Genomic DNA, 16,365 nt, shown 5'->3' with positions numbered 1-16,365 from the left:
TGGCTAAAGTGAGCAAAGTCAAAATGGCATAAACATAAACAAGTTAAATGATATGCAAAATAGCAAATGATTAAGTCATTCTTTGGAGAACACTCAACCCTCTATTCACAAGCATGGATCTTTGAACCAAGACATCTTCCAAAGGAAGGAAAAAAGGCCAAGTTTCCGCACAATACCGTGAAAGGGGGAGACTTACAATCTCACTTACTAGAATGTTATGTCTTTGGGTCAAAATTTAGCGCTATGTTAAGCAATCGTAATTGGACTTATGTAGAAGTCACAACTATCTGAGGTCGGGCAATAGAAATTTTGGTGTTAATGCATGTTAGAGATATGGTATAATGAACCATACTCCTAAGACATACCACACACAAAAAGAAAATGATCAAAGGATGGACCTAATCTCATCCATACTTGTATTGGTTCATCTAACATGAAGTTATTGATGAACCAATTAGACTTAGAATATTCAGACATCATTGACCAATGAGAGGAATATGATATAATGGGATTGAAGATGAAGAGGGAGGGGAAATGAGACAAACACAAATTGATCATGGGAGGAATTTTATCAAATTAAAATCATTCATTCATTTTGGGAGATGAAATGTACATTTCATCAATCCCCTAAATCCAATGATTTTAATCCAACAAAAGTCAAATCAACCTTGACCAAGGCCCAAACACATAGTCAAACTTCACAAGTCAATAAAAATCGCTCAACATAATTTCTACACAATTAATCAAATAAAAATGCATTTAAATTAAATTATGTTTGATCAAAAACCTAAAACCTCTTCACAACACCAAATAAATGGCCAAGAGATTTATCATAGGTCAAACAAGGCCAAAGGACCTTGGACAAAAAATTTCACAATTTTTGAAAAGTCAGAAGTATTTTTAAACAATTAAAAATATGCACAAAAACAATTAAATCATGAAAAATATCAAAATTAATTCAAAATATAATTTTAATTCAGAAAATGAAAGAGGAAAATATTTGATTTTTTTTTGTGAAAGTCCCATATTTTTTGGATTAATAATGAAATTAATATGAATTAATTAAAAATAAGCAATTAAATGAAATATTCAGAAATTCAAAAAAAGGAGAGCCATCTGATCTCCCTTATTAATTGAGGTGGCATATCAGATGGATGGAAACGTGCGTTCCACATGCGCTTCAGTCAACTATCCTACACACGTGGTAATCAAAAGCAACACACGAGATTAAAACAATTCAGTTGGATCCTATGGCTGAGATGCATGACACAACACATCACCGAAGCTAGGGCTCTAGTCTTCTTCTCCGGTGGACCTCACCGGACTGGTCCATCATCAATCATCCCCAAAATGAAAAAGAAAGACATGGATTTAAAGAAAAATGCTCAAGAGCTTGAATCTGGCCTCAATTTTGTCCAATTCCAAGTATATAAAAAGATACAGGGATTTGAATTTTGAGGATCATGAACTGAGTTGCTTCGATTTGACCTCAAAGCAACTCAATCTTCTTGCCTACATTGATAGGACTTCAGACAATCAAAAATCAACAAGAATGGTGGAGAATTGAGGAAGAATCGAAGAGATGAAAATTCTGAAAAATCACCTTCAATGGAGCTTCAGATTGGCATGATCTTGCTTTCAATTATGCTTGGCCTTAATTCAGATGCTTGATGGAAGTGAAATGGACAAGGAGATGGATGAACTCTTGGAGTTTCAATCTCAAAACAGATGGAGAATTGAAACTCGATTTTCAAAGAAAATCCTCAAGTTTATCCTTCAATGGTGAGGGTTTATGGTTGCAGGTTCAAAGCTTGGGCATGAGGTCCTTAATTCTGAGCAATGAGAGTCTTATTTATTGGCCATGAGATTGATTTTCACACACTTCCAAATTTGGTAAAATTTCAAATTCTCCCTTGCATGGATGCATGGGCGTACACTAGGCCCATGAGATGATGTATTCTGATCCATAGTCCAATGTTCATCATGCTGAAATCATGTTAGAAGTCCATGCAAAAGTATATGAAAAATGGAAGTTGAAATTATCCAAATGGTCCTCCAAGTTACACCCATGCGCAAGTCATTCATACTTTGGCCAAATGTGATGATCTTGGACTTTTTGGAAAGGTGGGATCAAGGGGAACAAATTTCATGTTGAACACGTTTTAATTTGAAGCTTGGATCATGATGAATTTTGAGGTGGAAGTTTGGGAAATCAAACATATTTGAAAATTTTCTAAGTCCCAAGTCAAAGTTTCACTTCTTCCACCTTGAATAACGTTTTCCATGGACTTAAAATAAGAAAAGTTCCTTCATAAAAGTTGTATATCTTTAAAACCTCTTCAATTTGGTCACAAATTTGACCTCATTTGGATTTGTCATGGAGGCGTTATGCATTTTAGAAGTTGAGGAAACTCACTTGTTCAATGGTATTGGCCCAAAATGACCTATAATGTTTCCTCTTGGAACATGCATTTGCAAGTTGAATTTGAGTTTCCTAAAAACATAAATGTTGAATTAGACATCTTGAATTTATTCATGTAATTTGAGTGGATTTCATCTCATAAAAATTGAGCAAGTTATGGTCTTGGGAAGTTGACATCCAAACTAGGGTTCAAACAAAATGACCTATAATCTTTCACCATAAAAATGACTTTACAAGAAAAAATAGCTCTTGACCTCAACATGGAAGTTGTTTGGAATGTCATTTTGAGTAACGTTTATCTTAGAATCATTTTCATATGACAAAAATTGTAGGAGATAGGGTCTAGGGAACCCCAGTTTTGACCTGTTGACTTTCTCTGGTCAACCACCATGAACTAACTTGCTAGCTTGACAATCTCTTGACTTTTGGGGCTCATGGAGGATCATATATACATAATATTATGTAATGTGAAGTATACCTTAAAATATTTGAACAATTGTTGAAGAAGTCACACAAGATACCCAGATGAATTAAGGTTTCCAAGGCAAACCAACTCCAAACTCTTGATGATTTCTTGGTCAAAATAACATGTGAAGAAAATGAGGATCCATATATGATACTTAGAGCCAATGTGAACCATTTCTTGATTGAGCTCCTTGCATTAAGGGTCTTAAACCCCATATATGAGCTTGATAGAGCATAGGTGAGCACACACACTACCTACAAAAACAACAAACTATACATTGACATATTTTTGGTATTTTGGTTAGTAAATAATGACAAATAAAGTATGATACAATCAAAAGTGCTTGGTGATATCTCCCATTACAAGCTCAATGAATGAGGGGTAAGGAGGATGCCAAGGTGTGATCCCAATGCCAATGCATATGATGAGATAGCGTGAGGGATCTTAGGGTCAAAATTGGGGTCTTACAGGTACCTTTTAGTGGATTAGAGGAGATTCCCAGATCTCATGTCATAGCCGAAGCTCTTCATCTGAAGAAATATGAGATTGATGCTCATTTGGTGAAGAAACGAGGTATTCTTGGGTTAACTTCTGAGTTCCTCATTGGTAAGGCAACTGTCTTTTCTCAAGCTAGTAGAATGGATGCTTTTGAAGCCATCTTTGCATTACTCATCTATGGTTTAACCTTGTTCCCTAACATTGACGGTTTTGTTGATGTTAACTCCATTAGAATCTTCTTGATTGGGAATCATGTTCCTACTTTGTTAGGTGACATGTATTTTTCTTTGCATTTGAGGAATTCTAAAGGTGGTGGGACTATTGTGTGTTGTGTTCCTATTCTGTACAAGTGGTTTATTTCACACTTGCCTCAGACGCCTGCTTTCATGGAGAACAAGCAATGTCTACAGTGGTCTTAGAGACTTATGTCTCTCACTAATGATGATATTATTTGGTATGACTCTGCATTGGGTAGCTTGGACATCATTGACAATTGTGGTGAGTTCTCTAATGTGCCTCTCATTGGTACACATGGAGGAATCAACTACAACGCTACTTTGGCTTGTCGTCAACTTGGTTTCCCCTTGAGAGATAAACCTAATAACACTCAGTTAGAAGGTCTATTTTATCAAGAGGGTAAAGATCCCTAACTATTGAAGAAATTGATGATACATGCTTGGCATAACGTGCATAGGAAAGGAAGATTTGAGCTCGGTCCATGCAACTGTGTAGCTTTGGAAGCTTACACTATTTGGGTGAAGAAGAGAGCTTTGGAGCTGAAGATGCCGTATGCTTATGAAAGACCTATGTATGTGGTTATGGTTGAGCCATCAACTCTCCTTAACCAAGATGTAGAGGAGTTGGAAGATGCACTCACCAAGATGAAGCAAGAAAAAGATATGTGGGAAGAGCGGTTCCATGCTTTGAACCGAAAGCATGAAGAGTTGCAGCTTGAGTCGAAAGACAAGGATGCACTTATTGAGATTCTTGAAGACCGAGCAATGAAGAGACAGAGAGAGCCAGAGGGTTTATTTTCCTCTAGTATGCCTCGGCCTTTCGGTGCTTGGAAGAAGATTGTTGATCAGCTAGTTCTTGAGAAGGCTCAGATGATGACATCCTTTGAGTTAAAGATTTGACGCATCCGAAGGAAGTATGCACCCATATCAGATCTGTTGGTTCTATGTGTTGGTAGCAATTTTGGTAAAACCTAGAGTGTTCACAAGTTGTCACAAGTGTTGTCTTTACATAAGATAACATGTACCTGCAGGATGTTTAAAATGAGAATATGCAGGATTTTACTGAGATGTCAGACCCGATGTCATGACATTTGTATACAGAACATTCAGTCTGAATGTTATGTATTATGTGATTGCATTTTTTATTCAATATGTGTATGATTGATGAGATGATTGAACGCGCTATCAATCAGTAATTACAACTCGATTGACTTATTTTCCAAAGAGATATAATCAGCTGTCATGAGGAGATATGAATGGAAAATAGTTTTAGGGTTTTATGATGTCCAGGCCCAACCAATTGCTTCTATATAAAGGACATGGAAAACCTGATTTTATACACAAGAAATAACGAACAAAATATTGAGAGAGAATAAGGGTTTTAGTCTTGTGTGGTCGTGTGTATTGTAAGCCATTCATTCATCCATAGATGATTGAATTGGACTGATTTTTGAGTTGTAATTTATCCACTCTAAGCTTTGAAGCATGAGTGTGTGTTTACTTGATTGAAGCTTTTATGTAAGATCAATTATGTGTCTTTGAAGAGTGTCTTCTTTTTATTGTAATTCTGGTTTTATATCACTTTTGTGATTGAGGGGGAGTGAGTAAGATCTCATATCTAAGAGTTCCTAGGTAGAAGTCACACGGGTAGAGATTAGGTGAAAAGACTGTAACTTGAAGTTGTTTACTGAGAGTCTTTGAACTGATTCTGTTTAGTGGATTTCCTTCCTGGCTTGGTAGCCCCCATACGTAGGTGAGTTTGCACTGATCTGGGTTAACAATTACTTATGTCTCTTGCATTATTGTTCTTTATCTTTTATCCTGTTTGTATTGTTCAGATATTAGTGTCGTGACATTACCTTCGACATCTCATAGCTGATACCAGAATTTCAATTGGTATCAGAGCAGGCATCCTGCTCTGGTTCTGGGTGAGATCTAGGGACGTTACTTTCTGGTACTATGGATAGAGACGGAGGATATGTTCACATACCACCTATTATGGATGGATCCAACTATGACTACTGGAACCCTCAAATGGTAGCCTTTCTAAAATCTTTGGATAATAAGGCTTGGAAGGATGTTTTAACAGGCTGGGAACATCCAGTTATTACTAAGGATGGAGAAGCTACAACTGATAAGAAGGCTGAGGAACAATGGACCAAGGAGGAGGATGATATAGCCCTTGGGAACTCTAAAGCATTGAATGCTATATTCAATGGAGTAGATAAGAACATCTTCAGATTGGTAAATAACTGTGAGGTGGCTAAAGATGCTTGGAACATTCTCAAAACCACTCATGAAGGCACCTCTAGAGTGAAGATGTCTAGACTGCAGCTGGTCACTACCAAGTTTGAAAATTTAAGGATGAAAGAAGATGAAAATATTCATGAATTTCATATGAATATCCTTGAAATTGCTAATGCCTCAGGAGCCCTGGGTGAGATGATGTCAGATGAAAAACTAGTGAGGAAAACACTTAGGTCACTTCCTAAGAGACTTGCCATGAAAGTGATAGCCATAGAAGAGTCTCAAGACATTTCCAATATGAGAGTTGATGAGCTAATTGGATCCCTCCAAACATTTGAGATGGGAATGTGTGATGGATCTGAAAAGAAAGTCAAAAGCATAGCCTTCATGTCAAACACTGAGGAGAAAGAGGAAGAAAGTGGTCAAGATATTGATGAAGATCTGGAAAATGATGTAGCTTTATTGGGAAGACAGTTCAACAGACTTCTGAAAAAGATTGATGTAAGGTCTAAGGCTAATGTCAAGAACATCTCATCTGACATCAGTAAATCCAATAATGCTGGAAGAAGAATAAGATCAGATGAAAAGTCCAAAGAAGGAAAAGGAGTTCAGTTCCATGAATGTGATGGGTATGGACACATTAGAACTGAATGTGGAACCTACCTCAAGAAACAGAAGAAGAGTCTTACTGCTATTTGGTCTGATAGTGAAATAGAAGAGTATGCAAATCTTGTGATTGCCTTGACTGGAAGATGGGGTTCTGATGAAGACTTAAGTGATGATGAAGTGACCTTTGATGAGTTAGCCACTACCTACATAAAGTTGTGTCACAGAAGTGAAGAAGTGTGTCAACAAGTTGAAAGTCAGAAGAAAGTGATAGCACAACTGGAGAATGAGAAGGCAGAACATTTGGAAACCATCTCTAAGTTAAAGACTGAAGTAGTGTTCTTGAATTCTAAACTGGATGAGATGACAAAGTATGTCAGAATGCTAAACAATGGATCTGACACCTTAGACAAAATTCTCCAGACTGGACAAATAGAAGGAGACAAGTCTGGCATTGGGTTCAATGGATCCAAACCTGAGTGCAGTCACACTGGTAGCAAACCAAAATCCAAACCTGAGTGCAGTCACACTGGTAGCAAACCAGAGATGTCACATCATATGTCACAACATCATAAAGGAAGACAGCAGAAAGGGAAATATCAAAGATGGAGATGTCATTACTGTGGAAAATTTGGCCACATAAAACCATTATGCTATAAGTTGTATGGCTATCCTAGTCCTTATCATCATCAACCTAGACCCAAACATTACATACCTGCCAACAGAAAACAATGGGTTCCTAGGATTGGTGTTATAAACCTGATACCTCACACTTCCTTCAGAGTTTCAGCCAAAGAAGACTGGTATTTTGACAGTGGGTGCTCCAGACACATGACTGGAAACAAAAACCTGCTAACTGGCATTCATCCTCATGCCACCAGCTATGTAACCTTTAGTGATGGAGCAAAGGGTGAAATCAAGGGGATTGGTAAGCTTAACTGCCCTGGAATCCCTAACCTTGACAATGTCCTACTTGTTAAGGTACTGACTGCAAACCTAATAAGCATCAGTCAACTATGTGACCAAGGTCTAACTGTAAACTTCACAAAAACTGAATGTTTGATTACTAATAAAGAAAATGAAATGATCATGAAAGGAGTCAGAACAACTGCTATATGTGGAGTTCTCAAGGAACTAGTTATTCATCAATGTGTACTCTAGCCAAAGAAGAAGAAGTGAAGATATGGCATCAAAGATTGGGCCATCTGCATCTTAAAGGAATGAAGAGGATTATATCTGTTGAAGCTGTTAGAGGAATTTCCAACTTGAAGATTGATGAAGGAAGAGTTTGTGGGGAATGTCAGATTGGAAAACAAACAAAGATGTCACATCAGAAGCTCAGACATGACACCACTTCCAGAGTGCTGGAACTTCTCCATATGGATTTGATGGGACCCATTGATAACATGAAATGATATAACATTCTAGGACTCAATTTAATTAAATTATATTATTATTTACTTCAATTTATTTTCATTTTATTCGATATTACTCGGTATTTTCTTTCTATTTATCCCAGGTAGTCTATTTGAAGCACAAGTGAAAAAGGAAGAAAAGGAGGTGAAAAAAGGAATGAAAAGAAGCAAATATCAAAAAGCCAAAGCCCAGCCCAAAAAGCACAGGCGCTGCACCTGTGACGAGCGTCACACAGGCTGTGACGAGCGTCACGCTTTACCCACTTGTGTTACGAGCGTAACACATGGTGTGACGGACGTCACACCAGTCTCCTATATTTTTGGCTTCATAGACGTTGAGGCCTATTTGTACGCCTGACCATTTGGCACGTGAAGACCCTTTTGACGCGGAAGACCTTTGGAAGCAGTTACGAGAAGAGACCAATATAAATTGTAGTTTTTGGCAAACCCTCGGAACGTTTTTTTTCTTCTTCGCCGTTTTCTCTTTTTGCACTTTATCTCTTCCAGCAGCATAAGCATATTTTACAGCATTATTTTTACAACTTTTATATTGTTTCCTTTGAAATTTCTATTTTCTTTTCCCAACAATTACTTAATTTTTCGCACAGTAGTTTCTACACCGGAAACTATTGTGTACCTTTCACTAGATCTAACCTTACGTTAGACCCTAGATTTTTATTCCTTCAATTTTATTTTCCTGTCCGATTGAAGAATTCAAGAACAAATCCAACCGGTCTGTGGTGGAGTGTTCAAGACTGCTAGTTAATTACTCAGGTTCTTTAATTATAGTTTGAATTTATATATGTTTTGTTTTACTGTTTATTTATGTTATCTGCCTGAGATGAAATTATTTATGCATGCTGATTATTTAGATCTGTTTAGTATGTCTGGCTAGTTCATTTAGGTGTCGGTATGTAGAGTAAGCGGAATGAAGGAATCAAAACTAAGTTGGTTTAATTAAGTTTAAAATTAAAATCACTCTTTTCATGGTCCCAATTTACAGGTTTAATAACAAGGTTTTTGTACGAAAGTAAAAGACATAAAGAAGTTAAAATCAATAGAACGAGAGTTTGAGTTTTTAACTGGACAGTGTAAATTGGACATTAATTCTAAATCAGGGCGAAAGCAATTTTTAGAGTTAATTAAATTCTAATCTTTTTCAAAAAGTATTTTTAAAGGTTAAATGTGAGGACGAGAGTTAAGCATTTAAGTTTAATTATATAATCTAAGTCAACAGAGCGAGAGTTTGAGACGAGGGTGTTTAAACGATTAGTGTTTTCTTAAAAAGAGTTTCTACGGATTCTATTGTTTTCAAAAAGTGGTTTTTGACTTAACTAATGAGTGACAGCTACGTTAATATAAAATCATAGTTTATTCAACAGAGCGAGAGTTTGAGATAAGACTTTTAATCAATAGTGTTAATTGAAAAGATTTATTTTAAAACCAAGAAACCAACGAAGAATTGATTCCCTAATTACGACGAACTACATACCGATATCCGTTTAATTGATATTTAATTTAGATCTTATTTTAGTTTTAACTTTTCCCCCGAACAATCAAAGTATTATCCGCCTTAGCTTTACGAAGTAACCTTAGAAAACGGTATATCGATTCATAAGTCCCTGTGGGATCGATATCTTTTAAAACTACGCGATAGAACTGTGCACTTGCAGTTTGTACCCCAAATTCGACTCATAAAGTCGCGATCAAGTTTTTGGCACCGTTGTCGGGGACTTTTATTTAGTCGATATCGTAACTCTTCTGTTACGCTGTAGAGACTAAGGCTTTTCTTTTTCTTTTCTTTCTTTCGTTGATTTGTATGCCACACACTCGCTCACAAGGCGAGTCGTTCTACTTACGAATCAACGATATCGAACTATATCTCCGAGTCTTACGACGAATTCGGGAATATCGTGCTGCAAACAATCTCCCTCCTGTCGAACTTCCTGATTTCAAAAATATTTTCCCTTCGATACCCGAGATGGCAGAACCAGCTCGTGCTCTTCGAGATTACGCCGCTCCATCGCAAGATGAGCCGCATTCGAGTATTGTTCCACCCGCAATCGAAGCAAACAACTTTGAACTTAAACCTTCACTATTGCAGGCAGTGCAACAGAACCAATTCTCTGGAAATCCTACCGAGGATCCAAACCTTCATTTATCCGTATTTGTCCAATACGCTGATACTGTTAAAGCTAATGGTGTCACTTCAGAGGCTATTCGACTTCGTCTTTTTCCTTTCTCGTTAAGAGATAGCGCTAGAAGATGGCTTCAATCTCTTCCTTCCAACTCAGTCACCACATGGAACGAGTTGAAGAAAGTTTTTCTTGCCCGATATTTTCCGCCAAGCAAAACAGCTATGTTAAGAGCCCAAATAAATGGATTTAAACAGAAAGATAACGAGTCTCTCTTCGAAGCATGGGAAAGATACAAAGACATGATGAGACTTTGTCCTCACCATGGTTTAGAAGACTGGTTAGTAATTCATACCTTCTATAATGGTCTCTTGTACAACACCAGGTTAACAATAGATGCCGCCGCAGGTGGAGCACTAATGAACAAACCATATGCTGACGCTTACCAACTTATCGAAAGCATGGCTCAAAACCACTATCAGTGGGGAAGCGAACGAACAATGGTGGAAAAACCTCAAACGAAAACTGGCATGTACGAGATAAGTAACCTTGATCATGTTAATGCAAAAGTGGATGCTCTGGTCCAGAAAATTGAAAGTTTAAATGTATCACCTCCAGCCACCGTGGTTGCCATAACTCAGAATTGCGAAGTCTGTGGAATCCAAGGTCACACTCCTGTAGATTGCCAACTCCTAACAGGAATCCAAGCGGAGCAAGTAAACTATGCTCAAGGAAGCCCCTACTCGCATACCTATAACTCAAATTGGAAGAATCATCCCAATTTTTCATATAAGAGTAATAATGCTTAATACGCACCTGGACAATCTCCAAATCAAGCCCCAGCTATACCTCCAGGATATCAAAAGCCGATCCCATCTACACCTAACAATAACGCCCCTAGGAAATCCAACTTGGAAATCATGATGGAAAACTTTATAGCCTCTCAACAGCAAACCAATAAAGATTTCTTAAACCAGAATGTACACACTGGCGAACAAATTAAGCAACTAGCAAGTAAAGTAGATGCCCTGGCTACCCATAACAAAATGCTGGAAACGCAAATATCACAAGTAGCTCCACAACAAGCGCCTACTGCTGCCCCAACTGGTACATTTCCTGGCCAACCCCAACCTAACCCGAGAAGCCACGCTCACGCAATTATACTGAGAAGTGGAACGGAAGTGGAAGGACCGTCTGACCCAAGGATAGAAAACCAAAACTCTGAAAAGTCAACTGAGGAAAGTGAACCTAAGGAAAAGGAAGAGAGTAATAAGGAAACCGTAGAAAAGAAGGAACCTTATGTACCTCCACCACCTTATAAACCACCTATCCCTTACCCTCAAAGGCTTATTAAAACCAAAGATGCGGGCCAATTCAAAAAATTTGTTGACCTACTAAAACAATTAAACGTTACAACTCCGTTTACAGAAGCTATTACGCAGATGCCCTCATATGCCAAGTTCTTGAAAGAAATTCTTTCTAATAAAAGGAAACTTGAAGATAGCGAAACCGTTACACTCACCGCTGAATGTAGCGCTATAATCCAGAATATGCCTCCTAAACTTAAAGACCCAGGTAGTTTCTCTATACCCTGTCACATAGGAAAATTTGTCATTGACAAAGCCTTATGCGATTTAGGAGCCGGTATTAGTGTTATGCCTTTATCCATATGCAAGAGACTTGAAATGGGAGAATTAAGACCAACTAAAATGTCTGTGCAACTAGCAGATCGTTCCATCAGATATCCTGTAGGAATTCTTGAAAACGTTCCAGTGCGCATAGGTCAATTCTACATTCCAACCGATTTTATAATTATGGATATTAGAGAAGATGAAGTTACACCCATTATACTGGGAAGACCGTTCTTAGCAACTGCCGGTGCAATCATAGACGTAAAACGAGGACGACTCACTTTCGAAGTAGGAGAAGAGAAAATTGAGTTCATTCTTTCCCAATTTTTGAAAGCACCTGCAATAGAAGATACATGTTACTTCATGGATATCATCGATGAATGCATAAAAGAAACAGAGTTAGAAAAAGACAAATCATCTGACTATCTTGCAGAAGACAAACTTAACCAATGTTTAGCAACAACACCGGACCCTACGCAATGCCTTAAGAAACCAACCCTAGACCTGAAAACACTTCCCAAAAATCTGAGATATGAATTCCTAGACTTAGAACTTGAACGACCAGTGATAGTTAATGCTGACCTAGGAAGACTCGAAACAGAAAAACTCCTACATATCTTAAGAAAATATCCAACCGCACTAGGATACAACATCACCGATCTTAAAGGAATAAGTCCTTCTATCTGTATGCACCGCATCATGCTAGAAGAAGACTATAAAACTTCTAGGGAACACCAGAGGAGACTAAACCCGATCCTGAGTGAGGTAGTGAAGAAGGAAATAACCAAGTTATTAGAGGCAGGTATCATATATCCTATATCTGATAGCAAATGGGTTAGTCCTGTACACGTAGTACCAAAGAAAGGAGGTATAACAGTCATTGAAAATGAAAAAGGAGAAACTATAACCAAACGAATCAAATCGGGATGGAGAATGTGCATTGACTATAGGAAACTAAACAAAGCAACCCGAAAAGATCATTTCCCTTTACCATTCATTGACCAGATGTTAGAACGATTAGCAAAACATTCTCATTTCTGCTATCTAGACGGTTACTCAGGTTTCTTTCAAATACCAATTCATCCTGATGACCAAGAAAAGACAACATTCACATGTCCTTTTGGTACCTTCGCTTATAGACGAATGCCGTTTGGCTTGTGTAATGCTCCTGCAACCTTCCAAAGATGCATGATGGCAATATTCGCCGATTTTCTCGAAAACATCATGGAAGTATTTATGGATGACTTTTCCGTATGCGGACAAAGCTTTGAAGAATGCCTTGAAAACCTAGAAAGAGTTCTAGAGCGATGTGTAAAAGTAAACCTAGTACTTAATTGGGAAAAATGCCACTTTATGGTACAAGAAGGAATTGTTTTAGGACACATCATCTCGAACAGAGGAATTGAAGTAGACAAAGCCAAAATAGAGGTAATCGAAAACCTTCAACCTCCGAAAACTGTGAGAGAAGTACGAAGCTTCTTAGGACATGCCGGTTTTTACCGACGATTCATTAAAGACTTCTCTAAAATAACTAAGCCTTTGACCGGGCTATTGATGAAGGATGCTGAATTCATATTCGACAATAAATGTTTAGAAGCATTTCAAACGCTTAAACAAGCACTGATCTCCGCACACATAATGCAGACACCAGATTGGAACGAACCATTCAAAATAATGTGTGATGCCAGTGATTACGCTGTAGGTGCTGTTTTAGGACAACGAAAGGATAAAAAGCTTCACGTCATATATTACGCAAGTAGAACTCTGGATGAAGCACAAATGAATTACGCCACAACCGAGAAAGAACTTCTAGCAGTAGTGTTTGCGCTAGATAAATTTCGTTCTTACTTGGTCGGAGCCAAAATAATCATCTACACTGACCACGCTGCTATCAAATACCTCTTAACAAAAAAAGATGTTAAACCTAGACTCCTAAGGTGGATCCTGTTGCTACAAGAGTTTGATTTGGAAATCAAAGACAAGAAAGGAACTGAAAACGTAGTAGCAGATCACCTCTCTAGACTTGAGAACCTTGAACCGGAAAGAACATCAATTAACGATGATTTCTCGTACGATAAGCTTATAGCTACTTTGGAAGAAAATAACGCTGATAAACAGGTAGAAACCACCTTAGGTATATCTGTTACACCGTGGTACGCTGACCTCGTCAATTATTTAGCTGCCGGAATAGTTCCACCTACTTTATCCTACCAGCAGAAGAAACGATTCTTCTATGACATAAAACACTATTACTGGGATGATCCCTTACCTTTTAAAAGAGGCCCCGACGGTATTTTCCGTCGGTGTATACCCGAGGAAGAGGTAGAAAATATAATCCAACACTGTCACTCCGCTCCTTATGATGGACATGCAAGTACATCCAAGACCTGCTCTAAAATCCTACAAGCCAGTTTTTATTGGCCAAATATATGGAAGGATGTACATGCAGCTATTAAGAAATGTGACAGATGTCAACGCACAGGAAACATATCTAGACGTGACGAGATGCCACAAAAGGGCGTTTTGGAAGTAGAGATTTTCGACGTGTGGGGAATAGACTTCATGGGACCTTTTCCATCCTCTTTCGATAACAAATACATACTCGTGGCAGTTGACTACGTATCGAAATGGATTGAAGCTATAACTTCTCCAACTAACGACACACGAGTAGTAACTAGACTCTTTAAGAATATAATATTTCCAAGGTTTGGTGTCCCAAGAATAGTAGTCAGTGATGGTGGATCGCATTTCATATCCAAGGTACTCGAAAAACTACTGCTTAAGTATGGCGTAAGACATAGAGTAGCGACACCCTACCACCCTCAAACCAGTGGGCAAGTGGAAGTGTCTAACAGAGAGATTAAACAGATACTAGAGAAAACAGTCGCCACTTCAAGGAAAGACTGGTCATTGAAATTACCAGAAGCTTTATGGGCTTACCGAACTGCCTACAAAACTCCCATAGGGACAACTCCATTTAAGCTCATTTATGGAAAATCCTGCCACCTCCCGGTAGAATTAGAACATAAAGCCTATTGGGCTATTAAAAATCTAAATTTAAACTATAAGGTTGCCGGCGAAAAGAGAATCCTTGATATAAGCGAATTAGAGGAACTCAGAAGACACGCTTACGAAAATGCCAGAATCTACAAAGAAAGAACAAAACAATGGCACGACAAGCGCATATCAAGGAAAATCTTCAAACAAGGCGATACAGTCCTTTTATTTAACTCTAGGCTAAAGTTATTCCCGGGAAAACTACAATCTAGATGGTCAGGTCCTTTTCAAATCACCAATGTTTTTCCCAGTGGAGCAGTAGAAATTAAAGGCAAATCTATGGAACCATTTACCGTAAATGGGCAACGTCTAAAACATTATCACTATGCAGAAAACAATGAAGATTCGCAAGTCTTACACTTAGACGAAATGCCTCCAGAACTTATAGATTATAATTGATAGTTTTTATGTCGAGCTTGCGACATTAAACAAAGCGCTTAGTGGGAGACAACCCACCAATATTTATATGTTCATTTCTTCCTTAATTATTCTTTTAAATTTTATTTAGTATTCTTTCTTAATTTATTTTAATTTATTAAAAACCCTTTTTCTTCTTCTTTCGGCATTTGGCCAAATCCTGACTAAAACTCTTGTTTTTCTTTTCTCTAGCTAACACTAACCTGATGGGACAAATTGATCGTATGGGTATCAAATTCAGAGGGGAAGCTCAGAAACAAAAGTTTGAGGAACTAGCCACGAGAGAGATGCTACCTAGCCTGTATGCTGATGACTGGGCAATGACTGCCCTTGGACTAAGACAAAGTGTCCTGTATTTGTTGAATCAGATTGGGTGGGAAACCTCTCCTATCCGTAGACATTTCGTCACTTACCGGAGACTAACACTAGAATTCCTTAGTTCCCTGATCTACCTACCCAGCCATGGAAAAGGAATAAGCAGAGGTTTCATCCAGTTCAGAATGTTTAACATGGAGTACCAATTTAATATTCAAGACTTTACCAACCTTTTAGGTTTCCCTACCTCCTTTGATACATTCACAGTGAGCCAAGAAGAACTTTTTGAATATAGAGAACTTGAACCTTTTGGGGAAGCTTGACTGGAAATGACGATCCCGAGGAACATGAGTTTCTCTCCGGAAACATACATAACCCGGCCTTTCGTTATTTCCATAAGATCCTGACCCACACCTTATTTGGGAAGAAGCCAAACAGTACCACAGTTTCACGTGATGAACTCTTCATCATATTTTGTGCTTCCCAGAACCGTCCAGTAAACGGTGCAACTTTTATGCTAGCAAATTTAGACCACCTTATCCAAGATGAACGAGCACCAATTCGAATAGGCGGTTTGATAACCATGATTGGTAATGCTATCGGATTACGTCAGCCTATGCTTGACTTAAGCCCTTTTTGTGGCATTACTATTATGAGTATACCCTTCCTCTTCAACACTATGTTTATAGCAAACCTAGGGTCTGACGAGTTTGAGCTTATAATTAATAACCAAGTTCTTTGCCTATTCGCCATGCCCGATCCTAGGACTAGTGTTCATAACCGCAATAACTGGCTCTACAATCTGAACGAAACCCCCTCTCCTGCTAGATCTACTGAATCCATCCAGGACTATGAGATTTGTGATGACCAGATTCCTTATGCTGAATCTGACCCTCAGACACCATCTAGTTATTATGATA

The 16,365-nt window shown here is 38.2% G+C and overlaps 1 non-coding gene across 1 annotated transcript; it reads right to left on the bottom strand.

Moving 5' to 3' along the window:
- Nucleotides 1-10,249: 10,249 nt before the first annotated feature.
- On the bottom strand, nucleotides 10,250-10,356 carry LOC127090306 (small nucleolar RNA R71). The gene has a single exon (XR_007791829.1). It is a non-coding gene; the product is annotated as a small nucleolar RNA R71 (small nucleolar RNA).
- Nucleotides 10,357-16,365: the final 6,009 nt, after the last annotated feature.

Source organism: Lathyrus oleraceus, chromosome 5 (assembly GCF_024323335.1).
Source record: "Lathyrus oleraceus cultivar Zhongwan6 chromosome 5, CAAS_Psat_ZW6_1.0, whole genome shotgun sequence".
Lineage (NCBI taxonomy): Eukaryota > Viridiplantae > Streptophyta > Magnoliopsida > Fabales > Fabaceae > Lathyrus > Lathyrus oleraceus.
Note: the sequence above shows the minus strand (reverse complement) of the source record. Positions and strands in the feature narration are given on the sequence as shown.